The 14,858-nt window shown below is 33.9% G+C and overlaps 1 long non-coding RNA gene across 1 annotated transcript; it reads left to right on the forward strand.

Moving 5' to 3' along the window:
• Positions 1-1,768: 1,768 nt before the first annotated feature.
• On the forward strand, positions 1,769-3,736 carry LOC110908084. Its single transcript, XR_002574147.2, has 3 exons — positions 1,769-1,934; positions 2,457-2,522; positions 3,543-3,736. It is a non-coding gene; the product is annotated as an uncharacterized LOC110908084 (long non-coding RNA).
• Positions 3,737-14,858: the final 11,122 nt, after the last annotated feature.

The following is a 14,858-nucleotide window of genomic DNA, read 5'->3' on the forward strand; positions in this document are numbered from 1 at the left end:
GTGTTCATTGGGCACGGCCCCGTGTCCATCCTTATTCTCTTTCTTCATTAATTGCACTTTGTCTGCATTAGCTCCACACGCCCCCCGTGTTCGCTGGGACGACCCCGTGTGCAGAAACGTATTTGTACTATCAATATTTGCTTGGATTCTGTGAATCTTAGCGTTGACCATGGCCCGTGTTGAGTTGGGCACGCCCCTGTGTCGGGAATAGAAGCTTCTATAGCTTTGTCATTTCTGCAGACAACTGGCCACGCCCCCGTGTCCGCCGGGCACGGGGCCATGGTCAGCCTTCTGTTCTCTTGTTTTTGCTTGCGAAGATGTTGTCGAGGGGTCGGGCATGTCACGTTTATTCCTTTTCTTTGTATTTATGTTAGATTTGGCTGCATATTTGTTTCTTTTGTTCAATTAAGCTCATTTGGTCCTGAAAATACAAAGGAAGACAAAAGCACACTTTTTCCAACATTAATACTAAAAAACGGTTAGTTTTATGCCTCAATTGACGTAATTTATATGTTGCATTTTACACACATCAATTATCTATTATCTATTATCTATTATCTATTATCTATATATTAAAAATAGAATCTGATGAATAGTAACTTTAATATTATAATATTATATATAGTTTCTTTTTACTTTATGATTATAATGTTATAATAATAATTATTTCTTTTACTTTTTAAGTTTAATAAATTTTCATATTTTTTCTTAACTTAGATGATTTCTTTTTAGTATTATGGGCTGGGATATGCTTGGTTTCTACTGGTATTGAATCGGTACTGGTTAAATTGAATATATTTTTTATATTTTTCATAAGTTTAATGTTTTTTTTAATCACAGGTTGGGATAAGGTTGGTGTCAACCAGTATCGGGCCGGTATTGGTATCGAAAATACCCATACAATCATGTTCGGTATCGGTAGATGAAGGTAAAAACCAGCACCAGTCTGGTATAGAAAACGCCAAAAGTCAAAACTGAATTAACATTGAAAATCTTTTAGTTCGAGAAATTCGGTACTGCTACCTGGTACTATTTGCTCATCCCTGATCACGGATACTGTACGAATGACGGTATCATACATTTTCTTCAACTTTTAATGATTTCTTTTTTTTAGCTTCAGGGGTAGGACAAGCTCGGTGCGGAAACGTCATAAACCTAGTTTTAGTTAATTTGTACCTTCACTATTAGACACCAACAACTATTATACATAAAAAAATTGAGTGAAGTAAACATATGGTTTCGTGGTTTGTCAAAATTGTGAATTTGGTCACATAATATGCATTGGGGTAACATGTTTGGCTCAAGGAAATGATGAACAGTTAAGTTTTTCTATTTAGTGCTGTGCAATGACCAAAATACCAGTTAATATTAAAAATATATGATTAAAAATACCATTTCATCTATCTCTCTCTCTCTCATAATTGATCCATTACCACTGGAACTAACTAGTGGCCACCTGAAACCCCTTTTGGTCCAACATCTCCCCTATCTCTCTCTAGTACTTCCCACTGAATTGGTACCACCACCCCATAACCGCCATTAAGACGATGAAGCAATGATCATGTAACACCCCGAAGATATCAAAATATACGGATAAATATATGTTTTATTATTATTTTATGTAAAATAACTGAAGGTAAATAACCTAGTTAGTATTTAATAAATTTATGAAAGAACAATGGATGGTAATCATCTATTATTAAATGAAACAAACTTAGGAGACCAAAAGGGTAAAAATGGAAACTAAATATAATAAAAAGAAAATTTCACACACACACACATAGGAGTGTATGTGTGCGTGTACAGAGATAGGAAGTTGAGGATGAACTTGTGTTCATCAAAATCACCAAGAAATTCCCTAATCCAACTAAAATTGGAGATGTCCTTGATGCATGTTTAGTGATTTTGAGTGTTCTACATCATATAATCATAAGGTATGTCAAAAATTGTAGTTTGGTGATATTATGAATGTAGATGAATTCCCATGATTGCAATCTATGTATGGAATTCTGAAATTTGGGGTAAGATTTGAGACGTATATATGCTTATGAACAAACCCTAGTTGAATTTTGTAAATTAAATGCTATGATTTGGGGGTTTGGAGAATTACCATAAGTATGTAAGAGGGTTATGGTTGATGTGTAGAACACATGAATTTAGATGATGAATTTGATGCATTTGATACTAATATATTCAATTCTAGATGTTAATTGAACATACTAGACATATTGACTTGATAAGATGTGAATACATGGCTAATAGTTGAATCATAGACTTGATAGAAGTTAGTGTAAAATTCATGCCCACAAGGTGTTTGATGTAATGCCTAAGTGAATATGAATTGTTGAAAAGTATGAAAGAATCATGATATGGATCTTGTAATTGAGATTTTGACAAGTTGCGTGTCATAGATTATACTATGAGTTCTAAATGATAAATCGGATTGAACTCTATAGGCAACTTGGGTGAAGCATCAAGTGGTTAAACCGGGGCGGATGCGCGCTCAAAAGGAAAGGGTTAAGGTACGTGACAATACGTTTCGTAGTTATTCCTTGTTTAAATAGTGTGATTTGTTTAATAAGATAGTTGAGAAAGTGATATCCATGAAGTTCGGTTTATTCATAAATGATGGATTTCACACGAACAAACCAAACAGATCTAAATAGGTATATATGGGGTGGATAATATATAAGGAAATAATATCTAAGGAAGATTTATCTGAGGAAGGTTTATCTGAGAAAGGTTTATCTGGGGAAGGTTTATCTGAGGAAGGTTCTATATGGGGTAAGAAGTATTCATTGCCTATAAATATGAAGCTTAGGATTCAATTTTCTTTGCACATTCCTTCTATTCTTCTCTCTATACGTTGGTGTTCCAACCAATAATCACCAATACGATATTCTGTCCGATCGATCCGGGAACCAACTAACGAATGCCAAAGTGTTATCTGAATAAGACAATACTTTGTTGACTTACGTTATGGTTCTGATCTCGTGACCATCGTTAGGCTGATCTGGTTTTACACTAATACGTATTCCACTCTGTTAAGCTAAATGTTTTACTATCAGAAAACTCTGATCCATAAACTTACTATCAAACAAGATGTTTAATCATCAGAAGATTCAAAACTATAAAGTAGATGCTTAGTTATCAGAAGGCTTAGAATCAAGAGGCATGTTAAATCAAGAACTATAGACCTACAAGGTGAGCCATTCTATTTTTATTAAATGCTTTCAAAACTCTATTTGTTTTCCAAGTTGTATTTACAGTGATTAAGTTTTTGTATTCTGCAATTACTACCGGTATGTGGGGTTTTGTATATATTACTTGATAAACTTCACCATTGGACAACGGGTTAGCCAAGGAGTGATATGATCGTAGTCACAGATCCGGTCGAGTGACAAATACCGATTTGGGGTAATTGATAGATATAAACAAATGTAAAAACCCTTAATGCTGTAAATTATAACAAAATGTTTTCTTACAACTGAATGAACTCACCAGTATTTCCTGCTGACCAAATGTTTTTAAACGCGTTTCAGGTGACTACAATAGATCAGAATAATAGTTGTGATACGGCACCAAAAGGCTTAAAGAAGTGGCTTATTTTATCAATTAAATTAAATTAAGAAAAGTTGTTTTATGTATTCGCGTTTATCCCATATTAAAGCTACCTTTGTAAAACATAGGTTTTATTCTCATCTGTTTAATAAAATAAAATCTGGTGTTTCTAAACTCTGATATTTTTCATAACTCGCGGTCCTGATGAACATTTCCGCTGCAATGTTTTCAAAATAACCACCGGTACCACTTTACTGTTTACGGCTCCCGACCAAGGTGTGGTCGGGGGGCTGTGACAGTATCCCATGGTTTTACAAGAAGGATACCACAAAACCTGAACATGCAACTTTAAGCCCTTAGACACTAAGGGTGTAAGGGGTGCTCACCTAATAGGTGAGTCCCCCCTCTTACACGTAACCAACCAGAATAAGCCACGTCAACTCCCCTCTAACACTCCCCTAATACCCCTTTTTGATGGCGGCACTCCCCTCTTAGGTGAATTGGTTTTTTTTTAAAAAAAAAAAAGAAAAAGAAAAGCTGTGATTGGACGCCGCCTTCTCTCTCCTCCCTCTCTCTTCGGTGAGCCGCCACCTAATTCTCCCCCTCTCTCTTGGTCACCGTGGTGATGGCGGTGCATCCCCGCTCGGGATTTTGGGTCACCGATAGGGGTCACCGATGACACCCCGTATACCCTAAAGATGTTACTTTGGCTAAACCATGTGTGTAACTACCTTTTTAAACTATATATACCATTGATTAACAAGTAACATATTTCACATAGCTCTGAAAATAAAATAACCAAATAATTCATAATATTATATTTATACTATATTATAATACATGTAACCAGAACAAAAAGATAATTATTCCATATATAAGTTTGTAAGTTTTTTATGCATAACAACTTGTACACTATGCTTTGTGAGTTTTTCAAAAAAAAAAAAACTTGATTTTTTTACTTTTAAACAAAAGGTTTTTATCTTTTTTCAATTTTAACCCTACATAATTTGTTTTTTAACTTTAACCCAAAACTTTTCATTATTTGCAATTTAACTTCGCAACTTTTGTCACTTATTCTTTTCAACTTTCGCAAATTTTCGTTTTACGTATAGTTCTAAATTTTTCGAGTTAATTTGACGCAATGTGCATGTGTGGTTCAACGTTTTTACCTCTATTTTTCCATGTTTGACAGGTTCGTCGCAACACGCATATCCTAGGTCGAGTTAGTGTTGGTGGTCGATGACGGTTGTGTGACATTAGTACTATTTGACACACCGTTTTACGCCCGGCGCGCAACGCGGGGTGTGCTTTGGGGGGTTTTCAAATAAAAAATGGTTATGCATATGATTGTCGTAACGTTGGCTTTGGGGGTTTTCCAAATAAAATGATTTTTTTTACTTTTCACCCAAAAGTATTTCATAAATTACTTTTAATTTTTCAAAAAAAAAATTGATTTTTTTACTTTTAAACAAAAGGTTTTTATCTTTTTTCAATTTTAACCCTACATAATTTGTTTTTTAACTTTAACCCAAAACTTTTCATTATTTGCAATTTAACTTCGCAACTTTTGTCACTTATTCTTTTCATCTTTCGCAAATTTTCGTTTTACGTATAGTTCTAAATTTTTCGAGTTAATTTGACGCAACGTGCATGTGTGGTTCAACGTTTTTACCTCTATTTTTCCATGTTTGACAGGTTCGTCGCAACACGCATATCTTAGGTCGAGTCAGTGTTGGTGGTCGATGACGGTTGTGTGACATTAGTACTATTTGACACACCGTTTTACGCCCCGCGCGCAACGCGGGGTGTGCTTTGGGGGTTTTCAAAGAAAAAATGGTTATGCATACGATTGTCGTAACGTTGGCTTTGGGGGTTTTCCAAATAAAATGATTTTTTTTTTACTTTTCACCCAAAAGTATTTCATAAATTACTTTTAACCGAAAACTATTTGTTTTTGTTTTTTTTACTTTTAACCCAAAACTTTTTATCTTTTTAATCTATTCTCATAACTTTTTTTACTTTCAACTTTAATCATTTATAGTTTTCATTTTCCGCAAATTTTTCGCTTTATGCTTGGATCTTTTTGTGACTTAATACATCGCAATGTGTGTCTTTTGTTTAATGTTTTTACATTTTGTTCTAAATTTTGCGAGTTAACACGACGCAACGTACGTGCGTGTGTGGGTGAACGTTTTTACATTGTCTATTTTTCCCCGTTTGACAGGTTTAACATAACATGCGGGTCCTATATTCACTTAGTTATAACTAAAGAATCCCCGCCGCATTGCGGCGGGTAGCAATCCTAGTTTTACATAATTTTAAAAGTTTAAGTAGTTACGACTTTTATAACATGTGGTATTATCCTTTAAAACATAACATCACGATATTTAAATTGTCATAATTTTTTCATACGTTAATATTTTTTGAAAAAAAAATACACCATGAACTTTTGAATTTGAGTATGGTATTATTATAGTTTTTTTAATTAAAAAGAAATTATCATATTACAAGATTTATAACTAGTGTGTATGTATGCGTGTACACACGTCATCATCAAACAACACTTGGTTAGGATATTTTCATAAATGATATTTTTTACATGCAAATTATTTTAACTTAATAACACGGATTCATGAAGCACAAAGGGAGATAATATATATTAATGTTGAAATTTGTGACGTAGACTGACAATATCATTGTTACTTAATTATTTAAGGTTGTGTTCATTCCACCTTAATCTTATCACTTATTACATCTATCTTCTATTTTACCCCCCAAAAGTAAATTAAAGGAAACATTAGACAGATTTTAGTCGACATACAAAGATACAAAGTAAGATATTGTTTAGATGCATATATTTTTTAAATGATTATTATGATATCTAAAGATCTAAAATATTTACAATAAAGTTTTCATTTACTTGTTCTATGGCAACAATTTGTTACCACTGATTACATAGCATTTTGTTTTGATGAAAAAAAAAATAATATTTATGTTTCCTAATCCTCTTAAACCTATAATTACTACTACTTTAAACATCTTGTCCTATTAAAAACATGTATTAGTTAATTACTACTACTTTAAACATCTTGTCCTATTCAAACATATATTAGTTAGTTTTTATTTTTGGGTGTTCCCAAGAGCCTACTAGTATGTGAGAGGATTCCTTGGTCAGATGTTTAGTGATTGTATTTCCCAAATCTATCTATTTTGATAATAAATAATGAAACCATTATGAAGCAGCCAACAAACTAGACAACGTATGTAGTACAATACAAATTATTACGATGATGATGCATAATGATGTTCCAACGCGAGTAATTAAAGAACATATCAATTGCGTTTGATAACAAAGAAGGCTAGGTTGGGTTGGGTCTGGTTTGGTGTGTTTGTATCTAGGCTAAGGCAAAATTAGTGTATGAACACTCATCCGGTTCAATAATTTAATGGTTCTTAACACATCACACTCTTCCTCATGTCATGTTTATATCATGTGAAGTGTTTCACCTATCCTAAACAAACTCCTGTTGTTTTAAAGTGACTGGCTAAATCTCCCAAGTAGACCTTATTTTAACATGCAAAGCTTGTTGGACTCAATTGGGGTTGTTTACATAACCAAATGAATCAATAGCATAAGTGTCTTTTTAGTTGGGTTTATTTATATAAGGAGTTTTTATTTATGGAGTCTTATTTTAGGTTAAGTTACTTAAGGAGTTTTTATTTTTGGAGTCTTATTTTAGGTTAAGATATTGAGTCTTTGTTTAGCTTCCTATTTGAGTAGTTTATGTTTCTTGTTTTCCAAGATGCCTGGTTAGTTCGTATAGATTGATATTTAGGTAATTGTAATTCGTGCGCTTTGGCTTATAATAAAAAAAAGAGTCGAGTAAGTTCCTTCAATCTCGTGTTTTGGTGTTTATGTTCTAATCAGTCCGGGCCATCAAAGTTGGGTTGTAAAATAGGTGGCAATGAAAACGCTCTGTAAAAAGGTAAATAATTGCGATACTCGATCGACATGGTTTAGGTTTCAAGATGTAGATTTCTTTGTACGACACAATTTATGTTTTATTAAGTTATGGATGAATTAACATATCGAAACTTGACCATCAAATATTATTGAAATTAAATAAATTTGCTTTATGAAAAGCATTTTCGCCCCCATTCATTTAATGTTGTTATTTACACAATATAATAATAGGCTTCTAGATATACTCTTCCTTTGCTTAATCATTTTAGTAGTTGCTTTACATATGTTCTAACCCAATTATTAAATATTAAAAGTTCACCACTATAATTTATAATATTATATTCATAAGAAAAAGCCTGAATGAAAGCAATTGATGCTAAAGATGGTTGTAATCAATTAGATATTCAAAACCCGGCTCATTTGGGTTTAGCTCTGCGTATTCTGGGTAAGTGTGAGCAATTTCTTGTAAGAATGTTTCTTCATTCATACTCATATTGATAATTTTAGTGTTATCCTATTTTCGGGTATTGGATTAACTTGTAGATCGAAATAATAACGTAGGTGTTTCATTGAGTTGGATGACGCAGGAGTACGGGCTCATTTAACATGAATGTTATTTGGGCTTTGTTTTCATTTTTTAGTTTATTTATTAATAATTATTTCGGGCTTAATGTATTGAAGAATCTAAACCACTATTATCATAGTTCTTGTTTACTATAACTTTTCCTCCGTTCAATTTCGTAATTTCTTCGGTTAATATTGTCAAAATCGAGTTGATATTGGCAAAATTCTGATCATTCTTCATGTTCTTCACTCGTCTTCTTAATTGCGTTCTCATTCTCCAGTCAGCACTATTTCTGGTCGTCATCATTGAATTGATTGAATTGAGTGAATTAGGCAAGGGGAATGGTAAGAACAGCCGAGAAACAACTGCTCTGATACCAATGCTAAGAGAGAAACCAAGAAAGAAATTATACAACTCAACGATGGCTGTTACCCTTCATTAACGAACTATATAGACTGTTACAACAACCAACCAACTAGTTACAACTAACCTCCTAAAGAATAGAACAATTACAAAACTAACCCTGAACTTCTCAATTACAAACAATCACTTATCAATGATGAGAAAACTAGGAAGTTTAACAAGTGTAAGGATAATAAAAGGAAGTTTGACCGGGAAAATAATAATTCCAATAAGAAACCAAACAAGGGTTGTTGGAGATGTGAAAAATTGGGGCACTTCAAGAAAGATTGTTGCATGAAGCTTGCGGGTGGAAACAAAGCTAAAATAGCGGGTCCAAGTGGGACAAAAGATCCAAATGCTCCACAAGGTCGGTTTACTAATTCCACTTTAAGTTTGACAAAACCTTGAGTTATGTAGTTGATTCAATTAGCCATTCGAGACATGTTAATTACTTACAATACACAAAAACTAGATTTGATTCAAAGAAACATAATTTATTTTGTGATTTAATGAACAAATAAAAGGTAACGATTTTGAATAAAAAAATTAATATAAAGGTGCAGCCCGCTGGATGTGGTGGTACATACATAGGGTAATTGGGCCAAGTTTCTAGAAGTGTACAAGTCGGAAAAAATCCCTCTGGATGTGAAATAAATGAAATCCGGTCTTGGGTTTGTTGTTGGACTCAAAAAGTCCAATGGTTTCTAAACCTAATTTGGTTGAGAATTATGTATCATTAATTTCTGAATCTTTTTAGAATTAAATGCCTGGTTGGCCCCAGTGGTTTGCAAACATTGCAGATTTGGTCCCAGTGGTTGCAAATTTTGCACTCGGGTGATCCTTATCACTAATCCATGTTATTTTTCTCAGTTAAATCATAAATGTATTCAAAATGATGAACCATAAAAAAGCCTCTATCTCTAAAACCCACCACCGTAAGCCCACCCTCATCTTCTCCAATCACTAATCACCACCGTCATCTCCCCACCCCATCCCTCAATTTTTGACAAATCACCACTCACGCTACCACATAAAACCACCTTTGCCACTACCATCTAGAACCAGCCACCACCAACCTCCAATTCGACATCTAATTAAGCATTACCTCTCTGCCAATGCCTAAAAAAATCAACTAGGACCTTTTTAAAAGTATCAAAATGAAGGCAGCGATAGTGATTGTGAATTAAACCCTAAACAAGTTTAAAACAAGCAACTGTCTAGCATGCTTCAAATTGCAACCAATTAACACGATAATGAATGTTAATATACAAATATTCAACTTCATACACAACGTTCCTACACGATTGATTCCGAATTAGAGCTTAATAGTCCAAATTACAAGCGAACAGAGGGAAAAATAATAAGTTAACGAACCTCTGTAATCGACGCCAGAATTCAATTTGACAACAACAGGTCTGCCTCGAATGGATTTGAGAAAATCGGATAGGGTTTTGGTTGTTGATGAACCTTTCTCTGCAGCTGCTACTGTCCCACTCATTCTTAATCAGATTAAAACCAAACAACATGGCATGAATTTGCGATAGGGTTACATCAAGCTACAACCATGCATCAAAAGTTCTCATAACCGTGACTATGAGAATGAAACTAACATAATCTTCGCATAACAGGGACTACTTGCGCCAAACACAAGCAACGAAGATCCATGAGAACAACTTTGTAACAAATCTGCGACCCGAGTATGATGGATGCTAAGACAATCATCCAAGAACCATCATAATGCTAAGGACCGTTTTACACAATCCAAACCAATTCAACGTAACCGGGTTAAAGTTCCAATGTTTTCACGGTTGAATTTGTTAACGAAACATTATCGTAATAAAAAATCCATTGAAACTACCATATGCTTATCTCCTATACATCGAACCAATTAACTTTGGGATCCACGAAAGAGGGCAATTTACCACCAACACCACTATAGGAAAAAGTTCTGGAGAGCAAACAAATTCTTACTCTAGAAAGAACAAAAGAAGGAAATTAAAAGGATAAGATAAGGGAATTAATAAAAAAAGAAGGTGCAATTAATTTGGAGGAGGATTATTATATTGGGACCACAAGAATTAGTTAGAAGGCAGTATTAACATAATCTTGTAGGTGGCTGTACGAATTTTATTATTGGGGCCGACTGGTGAAACGCATTGAGCCCAGCCCACACACCTTTATAGATTCGCATGCGAGCCAGCCCACTTCACCATTTGTGTATCACAAGAAGCCCAAAGTCGTGAAATAAGAATTGTAATCCAATTGTGATATATATTAAAAAGATACTGTTGGACGACAAAGAGGCTGTGACATACACTAGGGGCGGAACTAAAGGGGGTCAGGAGGGTCCGATGATAGAAACTTCCATTAATGCAAGTATCAACCGAAGTTAGGTTTTATATACTTTGACCCCTTGAATTGTTTCGGTCAAAGCAGCTAACTAGTTATAGTAAAGAAAGAAAGATGAAAACAGCTTGGTCGGCCCCCTTTTCGGGAACAGGGCGGCGACAAGCTGAGTTATAGTCGTTGAGCTTTAATAAGTGAAGGAAGAAGGTAGAGGATGACCCGCACCCATGTCTATTTTAAAATGATAAATTATCTTCTTCTTTTTTTTTTCTTAAGAAGCCTGCTAAATGGTATGGTAACTTTTAAGTATTGGTGTACTGGACTTACCCATAACATACGATAACTTTAATTTTTAATTTATGTTTTAGTTTTTGTGTTTATTTTAACATCTAACAAAAACCATACCTGTATTTTTCTAAATTACATCGTTACTTAATTTGATTATATTAGAACACATACTGTATGTCTTTATTATTTTATTACTTTATTTCAATATTTTTTATTTAAGTATTTTTCTGTTTATTTAAATATATAACTACCGCATAGTTTTTTTAAATGATTTAGAGATGTATTGTTATACAAATATTTGGATAGAAAAAACAACCAACCTTTGTTAAGCTCTTTGTATATCGATTTATAAAAAAATAATAATCGTATACTAATAGCATGCTAACGGAATCACCAGGACGGTGGAGACTAGCCATTTGATTGGTTTGTTCTCTCTCTCTCTCTCTCTCTCTCCTTTATTATATATTGGTTTTTATTTATAATCGTATACTAATAGCTCGTCGCCCTCGTTCCACACCGCCCCCCTCCCCCTCGTCGCGGCACAAACGGCATCACCAGGACGGTGGAGACTAGCCATTTGATTGGTTTGTTCTCTCTCTCTCTCTCTCTCTCTCCTTTATTATATATTGGTTTTTATTTATAAGTTGGGTAGTCTCCCACACCCTTGGGTAGTCCCCAAAGGGATGGTCCTCCACCCAATGTGACGTGGCGCCTACGTAGCGGATAGTCCCAAAGAGACTACCCAAACCACACCCCATGGTCTAATTAAACATGTGTATTGGATCCAACTATAACTCGAGTGAACATAGTTGGATGGAAGTGGACATATCGGATTAATAGTAGGTACAAAGCTCGACTAGTAGGGGTGTAGGGCCATTGATCATGTTAAGACCTACAACCTGATAGTTAAACCAACCACTGTAGGTTGGTCATATGTTTTGGTTTTTCGAAGGGGTGGGAACTGGGAAGTTAGGCAAGTGGATGATAACAACACATTTTAACATGTACACTTGCTAAAAAGGCTTTCTATGGCCTTAAGTAAGTTTCACAAGCTTGGTTCTCCAAGCTTTCTACTCCTATTTTGACACTTTGGCTTCACTCTGTATTTCTAAAGCTTCATTATTTGTTTATTATTGAGACTTGGTTAAAATTTACGTGTTTATATGTGTACTCTTCTTATCATAGGGAGCTCCTCTACTTTTGTATCAGAAGTGATTCAGCAGTTTTACTCGTAATTTGTTGGAAATTTGATGAATGGATATTTAATATATTTATAATTTAATGAAATTATAAATATTAATTAGAATCTTCATATGGTAAATAAAAGAGAAACTCTTGAGTAAAGCTTCTTGATGACATTTAATTAGTTTTATTAGAGTTTTTAAGTCTCTAATTAAGTGACTAATCAAGTGAAACCTTTCACTAATTCTTAAGTCTTGTACAAATGGTAGGCTATGTGCTTCTTTTGTTACAACAAGAATATGGTATTGCTTAATACATGAAGAATACTAGAAGAAGGATGAACACTTGAAGACCAACTAGAGAGATGAGTACTCTCTACTTGTTTTCCACCACATGAGTTCAAACACTACAATTACCGGATGTAACCTTGGGCCTGTGAGCCATCTCCGGCAGTACAGACTGCTTCGGCTGTTGTACACTGGGAGACAGACGCGTTGTCTTTAGTAGAGGCGCGAAATCTGTTTTAAGGGAAGCGTGTTGAACACGTGCCTCAGCCAAAATCGTCAACGTTTTAGTGTGCTCTTTGTTGCAGTCAAGGAGTATTTTCAAGGCTCAAGATGATGAATACTCGAGTCTAGGATGCTTTTAAGTGCGCGTGAAGAATCCACCAGAGATGCGGCTTGAATCAAGATTGCTATATATAATCATATTATATATTTTTTTATTTAGTTATTGCAGCCGGTATTGTATTATGATATTTCCTACGAATAACGAGAGTCTCGTTATTATATATTTTGTAATTATATTTTACAAAAGGTGAACCTAATTCTTACATAGGATTTGGGTACATTGAGTTACTGCTTTAGGATCCAGGCTACCTTCCTCTGATGACAATAGGGGTGTTCATCGAATCGAATATCGAATTTTCGAATTATTCGAATCAAATTGTTCGAATAATTTTTATTTTTCCTTGAATTCGTATTCGATTAAAACGTATCGAATTCGATTCGAATTCGTATTCGAATAAAAAACCCAATTCGTATTCGATTAAAAATTCGAATTCGAATCGAATTCGAATAAATTCGATTTAATTCAGATTCTTTAAAAACATGTAGAAAACTTTCAAAATGAAACATAAATTTTAAAGCAGTCATAAAGCACGATATCACGTTAAAAAGTTTCAAATAAAGTACCACAAGTCTAAAATTTAAAACGAGAAGTCGTGAATAACCACTCCACATTACAAGTTAATATTTTTACGATTAGAAATCTATTGATAAATTTGTTATTTAGGTTTTAGTTATGGGCCATGTAGTGGGTTTGGTAATAGGTAATTTTAATACTTGAAAAAAAAAATTGAAAATAATTTATAGCATAGCCTAATAAAAGTTATATATGTATTATATATAAAAATACTAAATAAAAATGTATAATTTTTATTCGAATTCCGAATCGAATCGAATTTGAAATTATAAATTCGTATTCGATTTACTTGACTCGAATTGAATCGAATTCGAATTCGAATTCTTATAATCGAAACGAATTCTTGATAATCGAATCGAATTTAAACGAATTTCGAATTTTTCGAATTCGAAACGAATTCTGCACACGCCTAGATGACAATATGCATTTATCTCAACAACTTTATTTTTTCGAGCAACGTCAGCAGCATACATTGGACAAACCTTTATGTACTCTAGCTTTTCCTAGTTGCCAACTTTTGTTTGTGTACCTATGGATGATCCATCACTCTACCGAAGCATAGTTGAGGCATCCGTCATAGTATTTGGTTTTGACAAGAGATGAGATTGCATATGATGTCCGTAAACTTATCTGAAATAGATTTTTTTTTTATTTTTTTTTTATTTCTTAGTCCTCTACATTTATGATTCATGGCTATGCTGATGCTGATTAGGCTTGTTTTCTTGACGATCGTCATATGACTACAATGCACAAAGTATCTTGTAATTGATTTACATTTTATTCGGGACGTGATATCGGCCCACTCTCTTGAGGTCCACTATATTACTACACTCATCGGTTTAAAGACATTCTCACCAAGGTGTCGTTTTCTATTCATTTGGCTTGTCTCAAGTCCAAGCTAGACATCAATATCGGCATTCATCTTACGAGGGAATGCTAGAGATATCATTATCTGGATCAGTTTGTTATTTTGGAGTAACTAGAACCATAGCTTATACATATAGAGGTTTCAACTTTCATGTTATGGGTTTCTTTGATATTTAAAAAAAAAATACATTACGTTAGTTATAAGAATCTCTTCCATGTTGAATTGTCTTAACTTTTAATATCACCGGCCTAACTCATTGAAAAGTATATGAAAGATTAGCTCGCGTCAGTCAAACGTGATGATTTTGCTACACTATTATCTTTTATGCAATAAAGAAAATCGTGACACAACATATTGCACAATGATGACGCATGTGTGGTTGTTCATTAAAAAAATTAATTGAAAGACGGTCGTATTGTCTTGGTAAGAAAGGGATTTTTTTATTCTTTGAATAGAAAAATAAAAAGAGGAATAGCAAA

This window comes from Helianthus annuus, chromosome 2, assembly GCF_002127325.2.
Source record: "Helianthus annuus cultivar XRQ/B chromosome 2, HanXRQr2.0-SUNRISE, whole genome shotgun sequence".
NCBI lineage: Eukaryota > Viridiplantae > Streptophyta > Magnoliopsida > Asterales > Asteraceae > Helianthus > Helianthus annuus.